Raw genomic sequence first — 20300 nt, 5'->3', positions numbered from 1 at the left:
CCCATGGATAGATGAATCAATCAAATGCATACAGAAACAGATCCTAGAAAAGCTGGCAAAAACATACACACAAACTCTGACACATACACACGCTCATGCACACAAACACAGGGCTGTCTTAAACAGGCTTTGAGAGCATACAGGGGCTTTGAGAGTGATAACTGGTTACACAAAGCCCTGAGGCTGAGCTCCAATACAAAGCTCATAATCTGCCAGTGTGTTCCAGTCTTCTGCTGCTCTGCTACCTCTGTACTGCGCTGGAGATGTACCGCCAGAGGTGCTCTGCCTACCACTCCTCTATTCCCTCAGCCAATTAGAGGAGACCTTTTCAGCCCAGCTGTCATCATTCTGCATACAGCAGGTTGACATGAATAACTCACGATCTACATGTCTTATTATAAAGAGTCCAGGCCTACAGTAGATAAACATTGTGTGACGCTTTGTGTCCAGTGCAACAAAGTGGTTTGTACCGCATCACACAAATTGTATCTACTGTAGGCCCTATTATTCACATGCTCCAGAGTTAGCACTGGATGCAAACCCCTCAGCTTCCTGCTACCTAGAGGTGATAATGTACTAGGGAGCTTTACAACCGCATGTTTACCTTCCACTTCCATGTCCTCCAGGTATCTGTAGTGTGGCTATTACTGTAGTACAACATGCCACAGCTATGCAGGTGGAGCATTCAGCCACAAACAGCTCCCGCTCGGCCCACAGCTGTCATTTATATTAACAGGATGGAAGCCTCCCCAGAGAGGAGACATCTCCTTTTCAAAGGGGTGATGTTAAGACAGGGAAAAACATAAAACTGTATGTTTTGAGGAGGAAGCCGTTCAGATATCTTTGTGATACATTCAATTCTAGTCTGGCCATTAAAGGTGAGTTCCAAAGAGAGAAAATCATCTGTTGAGGTTCCAACTGTGGCATTTTCCTCCTCCCCAGCACAAACCTCTCCCAGATCAATGTTAAATGATCTATTTCCACTGGCCATGGCTCAATAGCTGACACACTGATTGGACTCATTGTCTTTTGACTTCCCCCAGAGCTCTATGTGTTGATTTTCTGTACAAATAAACATGACTCATGATGGTTTAAGGGCCTATACTCCACAAAGGTGACATGGATAGATTGCCACTTCCACTTTACCAGCACTCAAGCAACAGTCACTACCATGTCAGTCTATGGAGGCTTTGGAGGTGGAATGCTCACAATAAAACAAACACAGCTAATATAAGCTATGGCTTATTGTTGAACTTTTCACCAGTTTGGACCAATAGCCCAATCAGAAATAGTGGCAACAACATTTTTAGCTCTGACAGAGTAAGCATAATTAAATCAATTTGAACTGTTTTCTTATTGCTTGTTATTCATTCATTGGTTCATTCCTAGTATTGTTGGTATCTGTCCAATACTCATAGGATGATGAAATAACTAACTTAGTGAGGGCTAGGGGAGACCATGGGAAACAGTCTTGTCTTGTCTGTGTGGCGTCGTACTCCCAGCTCCCAGCTCTGCTTGGCTGGGCTGTGTGGCTGCGAGGCTGCAGTGGGGAGCAGGCTGGTTCCAGGCCTGATGGAGAGCAGAGCCCAGTGGGAGCGGCCTGCAGCCTGGGCTCTCAGGAGGAGGGCTGCTCCCTTCCAGACAAGGTCACGCTTGCCTCTGGTCATTATCATCTGGCCAGGCAGGGGAAGCACATTCACATGCAGGAACCATTAGAGCCAGGCAGAGACCAATTACACACAGCAAAGGGCAAACATCGAGGGGACATCAATGAAGCCAGTGAGGGTCACTGGGGTCGCGCATCTCAGAGGTCAATTTTGTCATCATATCAGATGAGCTTAATTTGCAAATAGCCTGCTGCTGAAGAGATGGAGAGAAGGAGAAAAAAGACAACAGTAAGCACACATTTAGAGATTCCATTATGTATCAATGCAATCCATTTGGGGGTCATGCTCTGGTTGTCTCTTTTACTGCATCCATACAAACAGCAGTCTCATTGGCAAAGGATGATAGGATAATAAGTGTAGGTTCATTTCAGACACAACATCATTCCCCTTGGACAGGGTGCTTGACATCCCTCCATGTGTTTTCTTAGACAAAGATTATGGCTTGTGTCTGCTCTGGCTAAAGCTTGTGTCTGTGCAAAGTCAGTAGAAGCAGATGCAGTAGGTGAGAACCTAGTCAGTAACCCTGGTCCTTACAGTAATCAGATCAGCCCCTGGAGATCATTTAGTAAGGTGAAGAGTAGATCCAGTCACTGTGCTTTCTGTGTCTCCGACAGTCTCCGACCACTGAGAGTGGGTCACCAGTGGCCCACAAGTGGTGAGCTGAGAAACCTCACATATAAACATGCTTAATGACACATCCAGCACTTTAGGCAGAGGCAGCAAACACTGAGGTCCAGAGCCCTTGAAGGGATGGGGTTTCGTTTGGCTGGGGAGAGAGCCTGGAGGGATTGTGCCAAGCAGCAAACAGCCTCCTAGCTCTTCCTGACAGGCTGACGGATCCCATGCAGAAACCCCAAGCTATCCATCCATCCACCACACAAACCCTCCAGTTAACCCCCAGCTGTTTCACAAGCAGGATGCTGAGAACAACATGACAATGTCACTGACAGGCTAATAGATGTTGTAGCACTCCCCCAGTCCTCTGTACTGCAATATGCAGCACCCTTCACCACAGACAGCGACAGCAGTGGTGACAGAGATGTGATTAACCACAACCCCTCTACCTTCCTCCCTGGCACCACGTCTGTGTGGCCCTGTTTAGCAGGTGAGCCCTATCACTCTATTCCCCTGCCCCCTTACTTTGTATCTCAGTCCTAAAGGAACAACCCTCCCCTCCACCCTCCTCCCCCTCTCTCCTCCCTCCTTCCTCTCTTCCCTCTCCTGCCACACAGGGGTGATCAGCTGGAGGAAATCAAGCCCTGCTCTAAATTTCCTCTCAACTGATTAAGATAAACTGCTTTTCAGCCATGGTTACCCCCCAACCAATCAATTAAAGCAATCAATTAAAGGCCTGCCGGCTGAGCCTTTAGTAATTGAGGGTTGAATAACACAGGCCGCTGATACCGATGATGATGCTGTAACAAAGCTGCGGCTGCAAAAAGGGCTTGAAAAATGTAATTTCTGGGATTTGAATAAGCCGCAATTGTAAAACATCTTAAGAGAGCAGGATGATTATTTTCCTCCCGTGCAGAAGCAGCTCTAGCTGGGTGTTTCCTGTGTGTTCCCTGCCTGCCAGAGATGTTGCCCCAGGACCTTAAATATTGAATGTAATCTCCACGCCAGGTCTTTCCAATTGGCTGTGGCCACTATTTGAAAAAAGTGCCAGTAGAATTCAAACATGCCTTGTGTGCCAACGTGGCCTCCAGTGAAAACACTTACTCAGAGGAGAGAGAAGAGACTCTTTGGCCAGGCCTGCCTCTCCACTGCTGGGTGCTATTCCAAGAGGTAGGGAGGTAGTCTGACACTTCACTAATCCAATAAACCTACACTAGCACTCCCTGGCACATTCACTTTGACATGTCTTCCTTTTACAAATGCATTTTGATGTACTTTTATATAAATGTAGATAAATAAACAGCAACCTTGACAAATGGCAAGAGAATGAACAAAACGATCACTGTTTCATTTCCTTCTGCCCCTTAGTTGAGTTAACAGTTACCAAACTGTGTAAAAATAAGGATTTAGAGAATTTAGATTTAGAGAAACATGAAAACCTCTATGGAAGCCGATAAACAGTATCCTAGAAAACCACAAATCCAGTCGATTTCCACCTCCTACATTAGTTCTTTATTGGAGTCTTTTAGGTCTTTTACTGCATGGGTTTACTCATTGGAAGGCGCAGACTATAAAGAGTGGGCTGTCCGTTTGGTTTCAATTAGTTTGCTTTTGTTGAGGTTGGGTGACTGTAACTCCTATGGGTTTTCCAGGTTGGTGGTGAGCAAATCCAAGAATATGAAGTGAAGCCTCGATCCTCCCTCCCTCCACCCTGCTGTCTGGGCTTTGTGAAGTGCTCTAGTGATGGACTCCATGCCAATCTGCTGGGCTCCACTGGAGGAGAGAGGAATTAAAGACAGAGGGTGGTGTGATGGGTCCTTGTTTAAGCGTTTTAGATTTGCGTGACCCCTCTTCATCAAGAGGTCATCCATTTACATGCCTGCACTGTCGGGGTGAGGATCTGAGCCTAGCCTCTTCGTAAAGTCTGCTTCCGTGTTTTGATCATTCACAGCAGGAGATATGGCCAGAAATGGAGATTGTGTGTGTGTGTGTGTGTGTGTGTGTGTGTGTGTGTGTGTGTGTGTGTGTGTGTGCATGCGTGTGTGTGTGTGTGTGTGCGCGCGTGTGTGTGTGATAGGGATAGGGTGCGTGTGTGTGAATGTAGGTTCAAGAGAGAGAGAGAGAGAGAGAGAGAGAGAGAGAGATAGAGTGTTTGAAAAAGAGACAGACAGAGATCTATACGTCTGGGTCTAACAGAATGGGATGAGGTGATGATGATTGAAAAATGTATTTTGAACAGAACTCTAGAAGACAGTGCTTCTCAGAGACAGCTCCTCTTGCTTTCATTGGACATTGCGTGTGATCTATGTGGTCTAGGTCAATGGTGACTTTAGGTCTTATAAACACAACAGACTCCATAGTTTTTCCTTGTCAGGTCCTGGCCCTTCAGTACTTACAATATAAAACCTCCCTCCTCTCCCTTTAGTTTTCCCCAGTCAGTGATATATACTCTATATATACAAAAGTATGTGGACACCCCTTCAAATTAGTGGATTAGGCTATTTCAGCCACACCCATTGCTGAAAGCACATAGCCATGCAATCTCTATAGACAAATGTTAACAATAGAATGGCCTTACTGAAGAGCTCAGTGACTTTCGTGGCACTGTCTCAGGATGCCACCTTTCCAACAAGTCAGTTTGTCAAATTTCTGCCCTGCTAAAGCTGCCCCGTCTAGGAGCAACAACGGCTCAGCCGCAAAGTGATAGGCTACACCAGCTCACAGAACGGGACAGTTGAGTCTGTCCTCGATTGCAACACTCCCTATCGAGTTCCAAACTGCCTCTGGAAGCAACGTCATCACAATAACTGTTCGTCGGGAGCTTCAAGAAATGGGTTTCCATGGCCGAGCAACCGCACGCAAGCCTAGATCATTGCCATTGGACTCTGGAGCAGTGGAAACACAGTGATGAATCACGGTTCACCACCTGGCAGTCCGACGGACGAATCTGGGTTTGGCAGATGCCAGGAGAACACTACCTGCCCCAATGCATAGTGCCAACTGTAAAGTTTGGTGGATGAGGAATAATGGTCTGGGGTTGTTTTTCATGGTTCGGGCTAGGCCCATTAGTTCCAGTGAAGGGATATCTTAATGCAACAGCATACACTGATGTTCTAGACAAATATGTGCTTCAAACTTTGTGGCAACAGTTTGGGAAGACCCTTTCCTGTTTCAACATGACAATGCCCCCAAGCACAAAGCGAGGTCTTGACAGAAATGGTTTGTCGAGATCCATGTTGAAGAACTTGACTGGCCTGCACAGAACCCTGACCTCAACCCCAATAACACCTTTGGGATGAAATGGAACATCGACTGCGAGCCAGGCCTAACCGCCCAACATCAGTGCCCGACCTCACTAATGCTCTTGTGGCTGAATGGAACCAGGTCCCCGCAGCAATATTCCAACATCTAGTGGAAAGCCTTCCCAGAAAAGTGGAAGCTGTTATAGCAGCAAAATGGGGACCAACTCCATATTAATGCCTATGAATTTGGAATGAGATGTTTGACGAGCAGGTGTCCATATACATTTGGTCCTGTAGTGTATCTGCCTGAACGGTGAAGTCCAAGCTACACAGGGAGAAAGTGCTGTACTCTGCTTTAGCTCATTATCTAACATGCACATAACATAATTGAACATTTCCTTTGTGTTCAGGGACACCGCGGCAATTAGCTAACAAGTGGGTCATCCATTAATCAGGCCCGTGGCCCTGGGAAAGCTACAGTATAGGCCTCTAGGGCAACACTCTACTAGTCTGTGTTGTAGAACAGCACACTATAGAGAGAACGTCCATTAGTAAACATTTAGAAAATCACTTAGAATCTGGTCTCCATGGGTTATTAATTGTAGTGATTATTTGCAACAAATACATTATGATCTTTTGTTTTCTCTTCTGTGTTTAAAGTAATCTCTCAGAATCTTTTTTGTAAACTTATAGAGTCTATACTATGAGTGCTGAATAAATAGACCTCTTCTATACCTGCGCCTATACCAACATGTTATAGGCTCAGAATAAGTTAAGCCGAGTTTGTAATCTTTGGTTTAAAAACTACAGGGATGTATAAGGCAACAAATTAATTTATTTGTAACACTGTATTCTTCCCCAGCTGTTCAAATGGCATAAATAATGAAAGCATGTTGCTTTTCCAGAGATTGCAATATGTGACCCACTGCTCCAGTCCAGCGTCAGTGAGGAAGTCGCCACTGAAACAGTGGGCCTTAGGGAGACGGTACCAGGGGGGACGGTATTGACCCGATCCCTCCACTGTGATCCCATTCTGTCAGGCCCTCAGAAACACACAAAGAATGGCCCGCTCCGGCCTGGACGAGACGCCCCCTTTGAAATAGTTTACTTCAAAATAAATACTTAATGCGGCATGCTTTTCTGATGAAATAATTCATCGAACACACTAACATTTGTAATAGCTAACCAGACCCTCACAACGCTGGAAGAGTAGACTCAAGGCTGATCAATAGAGGCCTTGGGGGTTTTATTTACTGTTCCCTGATCAAGGCTGTGAGATTAGTATAGGTACAGTGTAAATAGGAATGCTCACTGCGCATAGGATGCAGCGGCTCCACAGCTCCGCTGAACAGGTTGGAGTATCTCTCTCTCATTAATATGATTAGATAAACAGCCTTCAGGCTGTGAGAATGCAGAGCAGAAGCAGCCCACACTAAGGCTCAATGGACGCCGCCGCACTCTACCGTCAACAGCAGAGGCACAATGGACGCCGCCGCACTCTACCGTCAACAGCAGAGGCACAATGGACGCCGCTGCACTCTACCGTCAACAGCAGAGGCACAATGGACGCCGCCGCACTCTACCGTCAACAGCAGAGACACAATGGACGCCGCTGCACTCTACCGTCAACAGCAGAGGCACAATGGACGCCGCCGCACTCTACCGTCAACAGCAGAGGCACAATGGACGCCGCCGCACTCTACCGTCAACAGCAGAGGCACAATGGACGCCGCCGCACTCTACCGTCAACAGCAGAGGCACAATGGACGCCGCCGCACTCTACCGTCAACAGCAGAGGCACAATGGACGCCGCTGCACTCTACCGTCAACAGCAGAGGCACAATGGACGCCGCTGCACTCTACCGTCAACAGCAGAGGCACAATGGACGCCGCCGCACTCTACCGTCAACAGCAGAGGCACAATGGACGCCGCTGCACTCTACCGTCAACAGCAGAGACACAATGGACGCCGCCGCACTCTACCGTCAACAGCAGAGGCACAATGGACGCCGCCGCACTCTACCGTCAACAGCAGAGGCACAATGGACGCCGCCGCACTCTACCGTCAACAGCAGAGGCACAATGGACGCCGCCGCACTCTACCGTCAACAGCAGAGGCACAATGGACGCCGCTGCACTCTACCGTCAACAGCAGAGGCTCAATGGACGCCGCCGCACTCTACCGTCAACAGCAGAGGCTCAATGGACGCCGCCGCACTCTACCGTCAACAGCAGAGGCACAATGGACGCCGCCGCACTCTACCGTCAACAGCAGAGGCACAATGGACGCCGCCGCACTCTACCGTCAACAGCAGAGACACAATGGACGCCGCCGCACTCTACCGTCAACAGCAGAGGCACAATGGACGCCGCCGCACTCTACCGTCAACAGCAGAGACACAATGGACGCCGCTGCACTCTACCGTCAACAGCAGAGGCTCAATGGACGCCGCCGCACTCTACCGTCAACAGCAGAGACACAATGGACGCCGCCGCACTCTACCGTCAACAGCAGAGGCTCAATGGACGCCGCCGCACTCTACCGTCAACAGCAGAGGCACAATGGACGCCGCCGCACTCTACCGTCAACAGCAGAGGCACAATGGACGCCGCCGCACTCTACCGTCAACAGCAGAGGCACAATGGACGCCGCCGCACTCTACCGTCAACAGCAGAGGCACAATGGACGCCGCCGCACTCTACCGTCAACAGCAGAGGCACAATGGACGACGCTGCACTCTACCGTCAACAGCAGAGACACAATGGACGCCGCCGCACTCTACCGTCAACAGCAGAGGCACAATGGACGCCGCCGCACTCTACCGTCAACAGCAGAGGCACAATGGACGCCGCCGCACTCTACCGTCAACAGCAGAGGCACAATGGACGACGCTGCACTCTACCGTCAACAGCAGAGGCACAATGGACGACGCCGCACTCTACCGTCAACAGCAGAGGCACAATGGACGCCGCCGCACTCTACCGTCAACAGCAGAGACACAATGGACGACGCCGCACTCTACCGTCAACAGCAGAGGCACAATGGCAGGGCCACGGTTTGTGTTTCACCGGCCCCACTGTTGCTCCTGTTTATGAACAGAGGCTACGGGGATCTATAATTCCAAGCAGAATGCATAATGGAACAGGAAAAAAGAAGACAGTCACATTCTATCTGCCACCGACAGGAAATAAAACTATGACTAATCCATTTATGTCAAAGATTATGTGCATTGAATATTATTTATTTTTAAAACAATTACTTTCTCAGTGTATATTCAGAATAAGGAATTAGTTCAAGTTTATTAAAGTTAAAATAACACATTAGAATTGGAAGAAAAGCTATTCTACTATTTGGTTGGTGTGGCTGTACTGAAGTACTCCAGACAGACTTCTTTTGAGGTTGTCATCTAGTGGGTAATTATGATTGGCCTCCGTGTCATAATCGGAGAGGGTGGCGACACTTCTACTGATCTATTCATCTGTTAGAGCAGTCGACGTATCTGTACCCTGCTGCATCTTGAAACAGATTTTCACCTCCTCCCTCAACCAGACAGACAACACAAGTGTTATGAAGATGTGTTCCATATTCAGCGTATTCAGTAGATGCAGAGATTTCCAGCTCAACACATGGCAAAACTAGCTCTAGGTGACAATAGTCATCATAATTGTCCATCAAAATTCTAATGAAATTAGTACAAACTACAAATCTATAAGATAAGAAAATAGAGGTAAATGTTTTTCCTAAAATAATAGGTGATTGTACAGTTGGATTCAAATCTAAAAGATCACCATAGACACAGTAGCATAATGTTACTGGAATCTCCACACATGTAAGATCGCTTTTTCAGAAATGTATCCATTATGAGTGTTTGTCCTAGAAAGCTATCTGTTTTAATGTACAAGCTAAGTAGTCCTATGGTACAACACTGCCTTCTTATAACTAGTCCCATTGTATAATGCTAAATAGGCTACCCATAAATAGAGTGATACTGTATAATACCAAACTCAGTTCATTAGTATATGATCAAGTACTTTCTAAGTTGCTGTTAGAACTACTGCTAGTCCTATAGTAACCAGTAACTAAACCTCACTAGCAGCTTGTACCTTGCATACAGTGCACATGGAATATATCCTTTAAAATATTGATTTGAGTGTAAAAGCAGATTTACAGATTATAGCAAGACCCGAACTATGTAGGTTGGCTTCATACAATGTACGCTGAAGAGGGTGGAGGGTTTACTTGCCTCAGGCCTGTAGTGGGGGTCACTGTCAATAAGGATCTGAAGGAGTGTGTTGAGGTGATGTGATCTTGATTGCGGGTCGCTGAGTTGAATATTTCACAGACAGAGCAGTACCATCGTAGTCCAGTAGATGGAACTCCACTGTGGGGATAACCTGGGAAAAGGTGGTACTCAGTCAGCGTGCCCGTGGTAAGGGTTGTTGTATCTGAGGTTAGAGTAAATAGCACAGGCATTTCTAGCCTCTGATATTATATTCTAACTGGTGATTATATTCAAAAACATTATTATATATTTTTGTACGACATCATTGTGTTTCCTATTTTTACTCTGTGATTTTATTTCCTTTCCTTTATAACTTGATGATGCACATTGATGTACATTGTTTTCTTTATTTAGAAATATAAATATTGCAGTCATCAATGGTAAATCATGAATAAACTACATAAAAACACAAGCCACGAAGGTTTACATAAAATCATTGGAAAGGATAATGAAGCTTGCCATTTTTAAAGATACAGCGCTGTTAAAAACAAAAATAAATATATCCTTTAAATATTGAGGTATTTATTTCAAATCTGTTGAGGTATTTAAACATGGAAAATAAACAAAAAGAAGAACCAAAGAGTTTCATCAAACCAAGAACTGTACTCTGGATTAAAGTTAACCTAGATAAATATAAATACAAATAAAAGAAACCAGTTAAAACTGTCGTAGAGAAAGTGGATAATGAAAGAGTGTAATTGAATCATATTCCAGCTTTGGGGAGAGAGAGAAAGAGACAGAGGAACAGTGAGGGTGTGCTCCCCTCTGTCTGTCCTAGTAGTGCTGCATGGGGGGACTGCTACAGTTGTGCTACAGGGGAGACTGACTGTGGAGACTGAGTGCAGCAGATAGCTGAGACGGACGCGGCTGGATCCCTGCCCCTGTGAGACGAGCGTCTGCCTGGCAGAGTTTACGCTCTCCCAACGCAGGGTGATGGAAAAGACAGATTATTCCTGTCAAAGTGCAGAGCAACAATGCTGCCTGTTACCTTGTTTCCCCGTTTTCAAAGGGATTTGTTCTTTGAAAAAGGCCTGGAAACAGTTAGAGACATGCTGGTGGGAACCTATGGAAAAGAATACACTTTCTGTCAATTGTGTTGTTCTTATCCCCGAGTGGCGTTTGGTGGGTGTGGGAATAGCATGCATTCTGGGCGCTGCTGCTCAGAGATAGCATTCAGAGGACAGGGCACAGAACAGCTCGCATTCAGCCGAGGGAACCAGAGGCCTACCCCGCCCGCCGCATTATACACAGGAATGAACAATATATACACTATATTTGGTTTAGCGACAAAGAAACGAGGCAAGATTTGATAGTAAGGGTTTGGCAATAAGGTTTGCAGACAGAGTGTGTGTGTTCACTATTGCAATAATTCAATAACACAACATTTTATGACAAATGTGCTAATGGCAATGAGACTTATCGACAGATCGCGCTGACAGACACACACACACACTCAGGCTACTTCACCTCATTGTCTGAGCATGGGAGAGTAACTGAGAGGCATTTCCGGCAGTAGAATGTTGGGCATTAATTAGTTCTGACTTGTCCTTAATTCTTACAAATTAATATATTTGTGCAACACATGAAGGGAGCAATAGAAACATGTGATAATTTAATTGATTATTGTTAATAATTAGTGTCTCTGGATGCTCCCAGGCTCCACAGACTCTCAATCCATTTAGTGTGCAGCTCATCAGATGACGTTGTGGGGCTCTAAGCACTTTTCATAAAACTTGGACCCACTGCTACCACCCACAGAGACGCCACAGTACATTGGGTAAATTAGTATTATGATTTTAGCGGATAAATACCCGTTCCACCTAATTAATCCGCCACATCACAGGGGGACGTGACACCATGAGCCCGATAGATCAGAGAGCACAGATCAAAGCCTCCAGCGATGTGAGAGTCCTACAGAGGCAGAAAGGAGATGCCTTGTTTATTTTTACGTACAGATGGTCAATGAACCAGTGGCTAAAGAATGTAGCAATACAGGACATTTTTGTTTATTCGCAGTTGACTAAAGGATAGTTTGTACCACCAACAAGCATGTAACTAATTAGGGAAGAGGGTTTGAATTTTAGGATTGAAATGTAAAACTTGTTGAACGCGGGTGTTGTGTGGAACTGGTGATGTCCTCATTAGCATATGCCCACAACATGCAGAGAGAGATGTGTCTGGATCCAGACTGTAGTTGTAGTACATTATTACATGGGAAGTAATCAATATGTTGGTAAAAGCACCTTTGATTTGGAAACCTTCAGCTACAATAGTGAATATTTAATCTGCACCATACAAACCCAAGATTATTCCATCATCCAGAATATCAGAATATTCATCAGATCGTCAACATCTGGAGAGGGAGAAAAAAATGATTTAGTCATTTCACTTAACATTTTTGTTATAAATTGTGATCTCCTTGGGGGGATGTGTGTCCCTACAGTGTGGAGTAAAGGTAAAGGTTACTCCTGGATAAAGACAGAATTTACTCAGCATTTTCCAGCGAAAACATCCATGGTTTTATTGCAAAATGACAACCCTCCGAGAGAACATATCCTGTAGAATACAGTAACTGCCACATGCGCCCTCGTGGTTTGCTTTGGTTTCTCATTATTGTGTTTTATTGTGAAGATTCTGTATTTTGTTACTAACTAATGTAGTTCTTTGTATTTTGAATCAATGAGGGTGAGTATATGATTGTGCCAATTAGTTGTCATTACAAATATAATATAGAAACACCCTGGATAGGACCTGTGGAGCATTGGCCCTAAAAACAGCTCCCTACATTAAGGCTCTAGGTGATGCTGAAGTCCAGTCCAGGACAGGCTCCATGTTACACAGGCAGCCCAATTCTGATGTTTTTTTCACTAATTGGTATTTTGACCAATCAAATCAGCTCTGAAAAAGATCTGATGTGAAAATATCTGATGTAATTGGTCAAAAGACTAATTAGTGGAAACAAGTATCAGAATTGGGCTGCCGGTGTAAACGCAGCCATAGTGATCCTAATTATATGCCTAATGTACTGTACTAGTCCAGACTTTAGTCTGCCCCCCCCCCCATTGTTTTATGAATTACGAGCCGATTCTGTGGATGACACGCACATCATATTTTTTAATTCTTAACATACAATACATTTGCAACATTGTGCAATAGCTATGTTGCTGTTGCACTACTTTGTCGGTTGGGAATGCCCTGCATTACAAAGAGAGTTGAATAAAAACATTGGCGTACCCTCAAACTGAAATAAGAAAGCGAGCTAGCCCTCTCTTTATTCAACACAAATTGGCTGTGTGCTCCCCAGAAAATGCAGTGTCCTGCCAAGTTCACCACATATTCACTGTTTACTGCTGGCTGTTGCACATGTGGTTTTTGCATACGCTCCCCTCTCCAAACTAAATCATCTGTGGTCCCTGGGCTTTCTTCAGTACCGCCACTGCCGCTGCGGCTTCCATTTTTCAAGCAAAGAAAAGGCATTTGTATGAAATAATAATGACCATTTCAGACATTTATATTTCTGTGTCTGACTGTCATTTCTCTTTCCCTTTCCCTCACTCTCTCCATCTCCAACCAAGTGCCCTCCCTTCCTCACTCCCTCATTCTCTTCCATTCTATTTTCTCAGTAGAAATGTCCCATAGCTTTTAATCTCTGGTCTCTGGCTTGTATGTCCTTGTCAGTGAAATTAAGTGACTGACAAGACCTGTGTTCCTCATCCTCTCCCTGTGACAGTCAATCCCCTGCACCACGTCCCCTCCGCCCCCTGCATCTCCTGAGTCACAATGACCTGCTAAGGAAAAACACCATTATCACAGCCAGCCAAGCAAGCTGAGAATGGCTAGGGCTTTCACCTCTTCTCTGTAGACCAGTTCCCTAATGTCAAAGACTGGGTTTTGAGTGACTTGGAGCTGGATTCTCCCCTGAATAATTCATTTGAGAAGTATCAGAGTGCTTCATTAATATACTATTCAATAGAATAGCAGTTGTTTCTTTAGCCCTTGAGGCGATGAACAAGATGCATTTTCATCACATTCTGTCACATATCCAAAGGCTGTCACTCTCAGAAGAAGCAGCAGAAGTTTCTCAACCAAAATAAATACTACACTAAACACTATCAGCAGCAGGGCAAGAGACAGTGCTCATAAACGCAAATTCTTTAGTCAGGAATGAAGTACAGTATATTCCCCTTGTGAGATGAGACATGCACGCCTCTGTCGAACATCAAATAAACACAGACCTTACGACAAAAGGTCTTTCCAGTAACAAAACATGTTTGTCTCTGTCTTCCTTTTGTACCAGCATGCCTACAGTCTCAGCAGAGTGTACATGTCACCATGCATTACGAACGAGGAGTTTCAGGATGTTCCATTTAATCTCCTTGACTTCCCCAGTTAGCAGTGGAGCCGTGGAGCAGCCCTGGGAGCGCTAGCATCCTGTAGTAGAACAAAGCTGCCTGACATGCTCTTTGCCTGAGGGGGCTCCTTCTCACAGCCATGGTGTGACAGCATGTAAAACAATGAGAGACCAGTCAGCTGACAAAGACACTAAGCTGCACAGTCACTTTAGATGACAACAGAGTCTGTCTGGGACTGGAGCCACAGCGCTAATGGCAACTTGGCTTGAGATTCCTAGAGATCTCAGAATACTGTAGTATACTGTACTACTACTTTGATGCAACATCTGTTACAATAGGGAGGGCTACCATTAACATATTTCTAGTATAGTTTAATTATAAAGCAAAGGAGGAAACAATACATTGATGTACAGTTTAAAATCCCATACCAAGCTTCAGGTTTTGATAGTTTACGAAAAATGTCAACTACAGCCTGAGTGGTGTATGGTGCCTTGTGTTTGTAGTGCCACGTGTCACTCCTTTTCAAGTGGAGGAGGGGGGTTAAGAACAGTATATACTCTACTCTGACCCAGTCAGTCAGATTGGTGCTGAGGGCGTGGGTTAAACAGGAGCAGATGCCCCCTCAAACAGACGCAGGGAGACGGGTGGGTGTTTAAATTTCAGCTGAGCTCCACCTGGGTCTCCTCTCCTCAGACAACCCAACTCAGCTTTTCCTCCTCGTGTAATGACCATCCACAACAAAAGGACGCAATTGACCCCATGACCCCAGTGAGGATAATACAAACAATGTAATCAAGGCCAAGCATATTTGGAGTGTTTAAATTAATCTAATTTAACTCTCAAAATCCTGCTGATTTCCATACATGTCTTGTTGACCTGTATCTATTTTCCACCAGGTTTTGAGTTACGTTAAAGCTAGGAAGGGTGACTCTCAGTGACATAGTACAGTGATAGAGATGACAATTCCATCAATAAAGCCTTGGTAGAAAGGTAAAGGCTATGTTGGTTGTATTGAGTGACTAGAGAGGGGGAAAAACCCTCTATATTGATGGTATCCTCTACAGAACAGTAACAGAGCCAGTCGCCACAATCAAGTCAAAGTCTCGTAAGGGGAGGTCTCCATGACGCAGCCCTGCCCTCCTCGGCCCCTCATGATGGGGCCCCACATATGACCCTCCCCTCCTCTGTCCGTCTGCATCCCTCTGTCTCCTCCTGCACGTATCACTTTTCTCATTAGCACAGAGCTGGCTGCTGGACGCAGGGCATGTCAGGAGGCATGTCTAGGAGCAACATGATATGACAAGAGCAGTGAGGGCCAGGGGCCGTGGGCCAGGGGCCGGCATATGGTACTGATTAGGACTGAAGCACAGGGATTTCTACACACACTACATAATCAGACAGACACTGAGCATCCAACCCACTAAACACCATCACACATATATTACTTCCCTATTAGATGCCACAATCCTGATGGAACACATTTTCTTCTTGCTACGGTATGAAATTCTCCATAGTTCTGCTAATGTTTATCACAGTTATTGACACATTTGAAGAGCTTGTTTGCCTTGTTTGCTTGTTGCCTACTTTGCCAGTGTCACCTGACATGTGTTGACTGTTATTACACTACCTCCTCATTGACTTTTTCATTCACTAAAAACATATTTTATGTTGAGTAGCAAAAAGATGATAGATATTATGATTGATTTGACATTTTTCCTTTGTAAGCCAGAAAACCACAATCATAAAAAGGGACTTACTTGTTTGGAACAGATATATCTGCTGGATGATGATGTTGTAAACCGTCCTGTTGGAATTCATGAAAATGACAAATTAATTCTAAGTCCTATCCACAGGGACCTTGTCAAATGCTGATTGATTTCAGTGTGCACTGACAGAAAAAAACATATGTATAAAAAAGGAAATGACCAAACTATTCTATATATTAATGAGTGATTTCAAATTCACTGCCCGCCTTAGACCCACCCAGGGCCCTGTGCAAAAACTCCCCCAAACAAAACTTAGTGTTCCCGAAGTGGACGGCAACATCTGGCTCCTCGTGTAGGCACATATTAGGATCAAATTAAGAAGAAATTAATAGGATGATACATGACAGGCTGCAGATGTTCAAAGCCGCGGTGTGAAAATCTGGGGGCAGAAAACGGCTTCATTAATTCTGCATCTTACAGCAGAGCTGAAATGATGGGCTCACAGGTTAGAAAAAAGGCTAATTAAATTCAGGAGCAGAGGCACAAAAAATAAATGTTTGTGGCTCCGCTATTCACCCTCGGTATGTAGCAGGGGCACTGTGTTTTGATTTGTTGTTAATTGAGCATTGGAGAAAAGGGAAGTGAATGGTCTGCTCTTTTGTTGATTGATAGGCAGGTGCAAGATGAGACATCTCCGTACAAAAATCTGTCACATCAGTTTCACAGACACACTAATTCTTTAGAGGATGTACGTCAATTTTCTATTGACATTAATCTGAAGGTCCATACTTACAGTTGAAGTCGGAAGTTTACATGCACTTAGGTTGGAATCATTAAAACTCGTTCTTCAACCACTCCACAAATTTCCTGTTAACAAACCATAGTTTTGGCAAGTCGGTTAGGACATCTACTTTGTGCATGGCACAAGTATTTTTACCAACAATTGTTTAAAGACAGATTATTTCACTTATAATTCACTGTATCACAATTCCAGTCTGCCAGAAGTTTACATACACTAAGATGACTGGATTAAACAGCTTGGAAAATTCCAGAAAATGATGTCATGGCTTTAGAAGCTTCTGATAGGCTAATTGACATAATTTGAGTCAATTGGAGGTGTACCTGTGGATGTATTTCAAGGCCTACCTTCAAAAACTCAGTGCCTCTTTGCTTGACATCATGGGAACATCAAAAGAAATCAGCCAAGACCTCAGAAAAAAATTGTAGACCTCCACACGTCTGGTTCATCCTTGGGAGCAATTTCCAAATGCCTGAAGGTACCACGTTCATCTGTACAAACAGTAGTACCAAGTATAAACACCATGGGACCACGCAGCCGTCATACCGCTCAGGAAGGAGACGCGGTCTGTCTCCTAGAGATGAAAGTACTGTGGTGTGAAAAGTGCAAATCAATCCCAGAACAACAGCAAAGGACCTTGTGAAGATGCTGGAGGAAACCGGTACAAAAGTATCTATATCCACAGTAAAAACAAGTCCTATATCGACATAACCTGAAAGGCCGCTCAGCAAGGAAGAAGCCACTGCTCCAAAACCACCATAAAAATGCCAGACTACGGTTTGCAACTGCACATGGGGACAAAGATCTTGGAGAAATGTCCTCTGGTCTGATGAAACAAAAATATAACTGTTTGGACATAATGACCATAGTTATGTTTAGAGGAAAAAAAGGGTGGGCTTGCAAGCCGAAGAACACCATCCCAACCCTGAAGCATGGGGGTGGCAACATCATGTTGTGGGGGTGCTTTGCTGCAGGATGGACTGGTGCACTTCACAAAATAGATGGCATCATGAGGAGGAAAATTATGTGGATATATTGAAGCAACATCTCAAGACATCAGTCAGGAAGATAAAGCTTGGTCGCAAATGGGCCTTCCAAATGGACAATCAATCAATCAAATTGATTTATAAAACCCTTCTTACATCAGCTGATGTCACAAAGTGCTAAAACCCCAAACAGCAAGCAACGCAGGTGTAGAAGTATGGTGGCTAGGAAAAACTCCCTAGAAAGGCCAGAACCTAGGAAGAAACCTACAGAGGAAGCAAGCAATGAGGTGTTGCCAGTCCTCTTCTGGCTGTGCCGGGTGGAGATTATAACAGAACAATTTTCCAAGATGTTAAAATGTTCATAGATGATCAGCAGGGTCAAATAATAATAACAATGACACCAAGCATACTTCCAAAGTTGTGGTAAATTGCTTAAGGACAACAAAGTCAAGGTATTGGAGTGGCCATCCCAAACCCTGACCTCAATCCTATAGACAATTTGTGGGTAGAACTGAAAAAGCATGTGCGAGCAAGGAGGCCTACAAACCTGACTCAGTTACACCAGCTCTGTCAGGAGGAATGGGACAAAATTCACCCAACTTTTTGTGGAAAGTTTGTGGAAGGCTGCCCAAAACGTTTGACCCAAGTTAAACAATTTAAAGGCAAGTGTATGTAAACTTCTGACCCACTAGGAATGTGATGAAAGAATTAAAGCTGAAATAAATCATTCTCTCTACTATTATTCTGACATTTCACATTCTTAAGACAAAGTGGTGATCCAGGGATTGTTTACTAGGATTACATGTCAGGAATTGTGAAAAACTGAGTTTAAACGTATTTGTCTAAGGTGTATGTAAACTTCCGACTTCAACTGTATATCCGATTTCATATTAAGTTGGGGGGGAAATTAACTGGTAGCCTGTAGCCTGTGATTACAGCTCGGGACCAAAACAAAAATTAACTAGAGCAGTTACTGTGGCAAATAACAACCACATCTAAATCACAATTAGATGGATTTTACAGAGTGGGTGGGTCATGCTGTGGAGACAACAACTCACAAATACTATATAACAATTATTGGACTCAACAAACATGTCTCTACCAGGTTCTCATGCTGCTCTTCCTCTCCCCCACCCCTCACAATAAGAGGGTCTCTGCTTCTCAGCCACCATCCACAGCATGGATGGTTTCATTTTCCTCTGCCAGTCACAAACCAGCCCTTACACAATGGCAGTAATTCTATTAGGCTGACTAATAAGGCCCAGTGGTGTTATTAGACAAGGTGGGGGTGCATGGCAGTGTCCCACTCCTTCGCTTTGCGCCCCTGGCAGGTAGGTACGCCAGTGCCTCAGACACATGCCATCACAGAACCAACCACCAGTCTGTCTCTACTCTCAGGTGACAACGGGTTGCCATGGAGAACACTGCGAGACTTGCCTGAGGAGGAAAATCCAACATAATGTAAACATGTCTAAATGGGACTTTGCTGGCTGCGGTACTGTCTAAATGACTTGATCATGACTTCATTGTTGAATCAAAATTCTCTTAATTACAGCCTGGAGATATATTATTTGGGTTTATTAACCTTCCGTGGTGTGGGGCTGCTTCCCCTCTAAATCACCAGGTCTCTCACTCCTCGTTAATGTCTTCTCTGCCTACATGCACAGCTCCAGAGCCCAGCCAGGCCAAGTCTCATTTACACATTTTCACCAGCGTAATGTTTAAGGGCTTTCTCTCCCTGTTGAGTACATTACAGCACTATGGAAGAAAAGTTACGAGTGAGTAGCTGTGTGACACCAATGCCAGGGTTAAACACACAGTGACCACATTTACATGCGCACAGTGTTCCGGATAATAGCTCATATCTCAGTTAAGGTCTTATTCAGGATAAGATGTTTACATGCACCTTTGATATCCCGCTCACGAGTATCCCTGTAACCATGAATAAACAGAATATTCCTAATTTGCCCAGAGATGGCGGTAATAGTTTTTGGCAGGGAGTGCGAGAAAAAAAACAAATCAAAATACAATCCTCATTTACATATTTTTTCTGCTTACAATTTCCGATATTAGGAAGGCTATTTGTTAGTCAACTTTTCTATTATTAGATACATGCAGCTTATCTTCTGTCATTACTTGATGCTCTAGAATATTAAATAAAGAATGAATGCATCATCAACAATCTAGTTGCCATCGGTAAAGTTGTCTTTTATTTCTGCTTCTCTTGTGGAGCGAAGATGTTTAGGTACCGAGGATATTTTCCATGCACAATTTCCAAATTACAGTTTGTTGACCGGTTTTAAGGAAATTAAAAGCTGTGAAACGATCCAACATGTTTCTGAAAGTATTTCAGTTCGTATTGGATGTTTATTTTCTCTGGTTGAAAGTGGAAAAACTGTCAGCTTTTATGTTGCTGAAAAAGTACCCAACTGTCATACTTGAGTAAAAGTAAAGATACCTTAAAAGAAAAGGACTCAAGTAAAAGTGAAAGTCACCCAGTAAAATACTACTTGAGTAAAAGTCTAAAGGTATTTGTTTATATATATACTTAAGTATCAAAAGTAAATGTAATTCCTAAAATATACTTAAGTATTCAAAGTAAAAGTATAAATAATAAAAAAGAACTTCTGTTAAATGAGAACTCCACCCC

Source organism: Oncorhynchus mykiss, chromosome 6 (genome assembly GCF_013265735.2).
Source record: "Oncorhynchus mykiss isolate Arlee chromosome 6, USDA_OmykA_1.1, whole genome shotgun sequence".
In the NCBI taxonomy this organism is placed as follows: domain Eukaryota; kingdom Metazoa; phylum Chordata; class Actinopteri; order Salmoniformes; family Salmonidae; genus Oncorhynchus; species Oncorhynchus mykiss.
The sequence above is the reverse complement of the archived record's forward strand: the minus strand, read 5'-3'. Positions refer to the sequence as shown.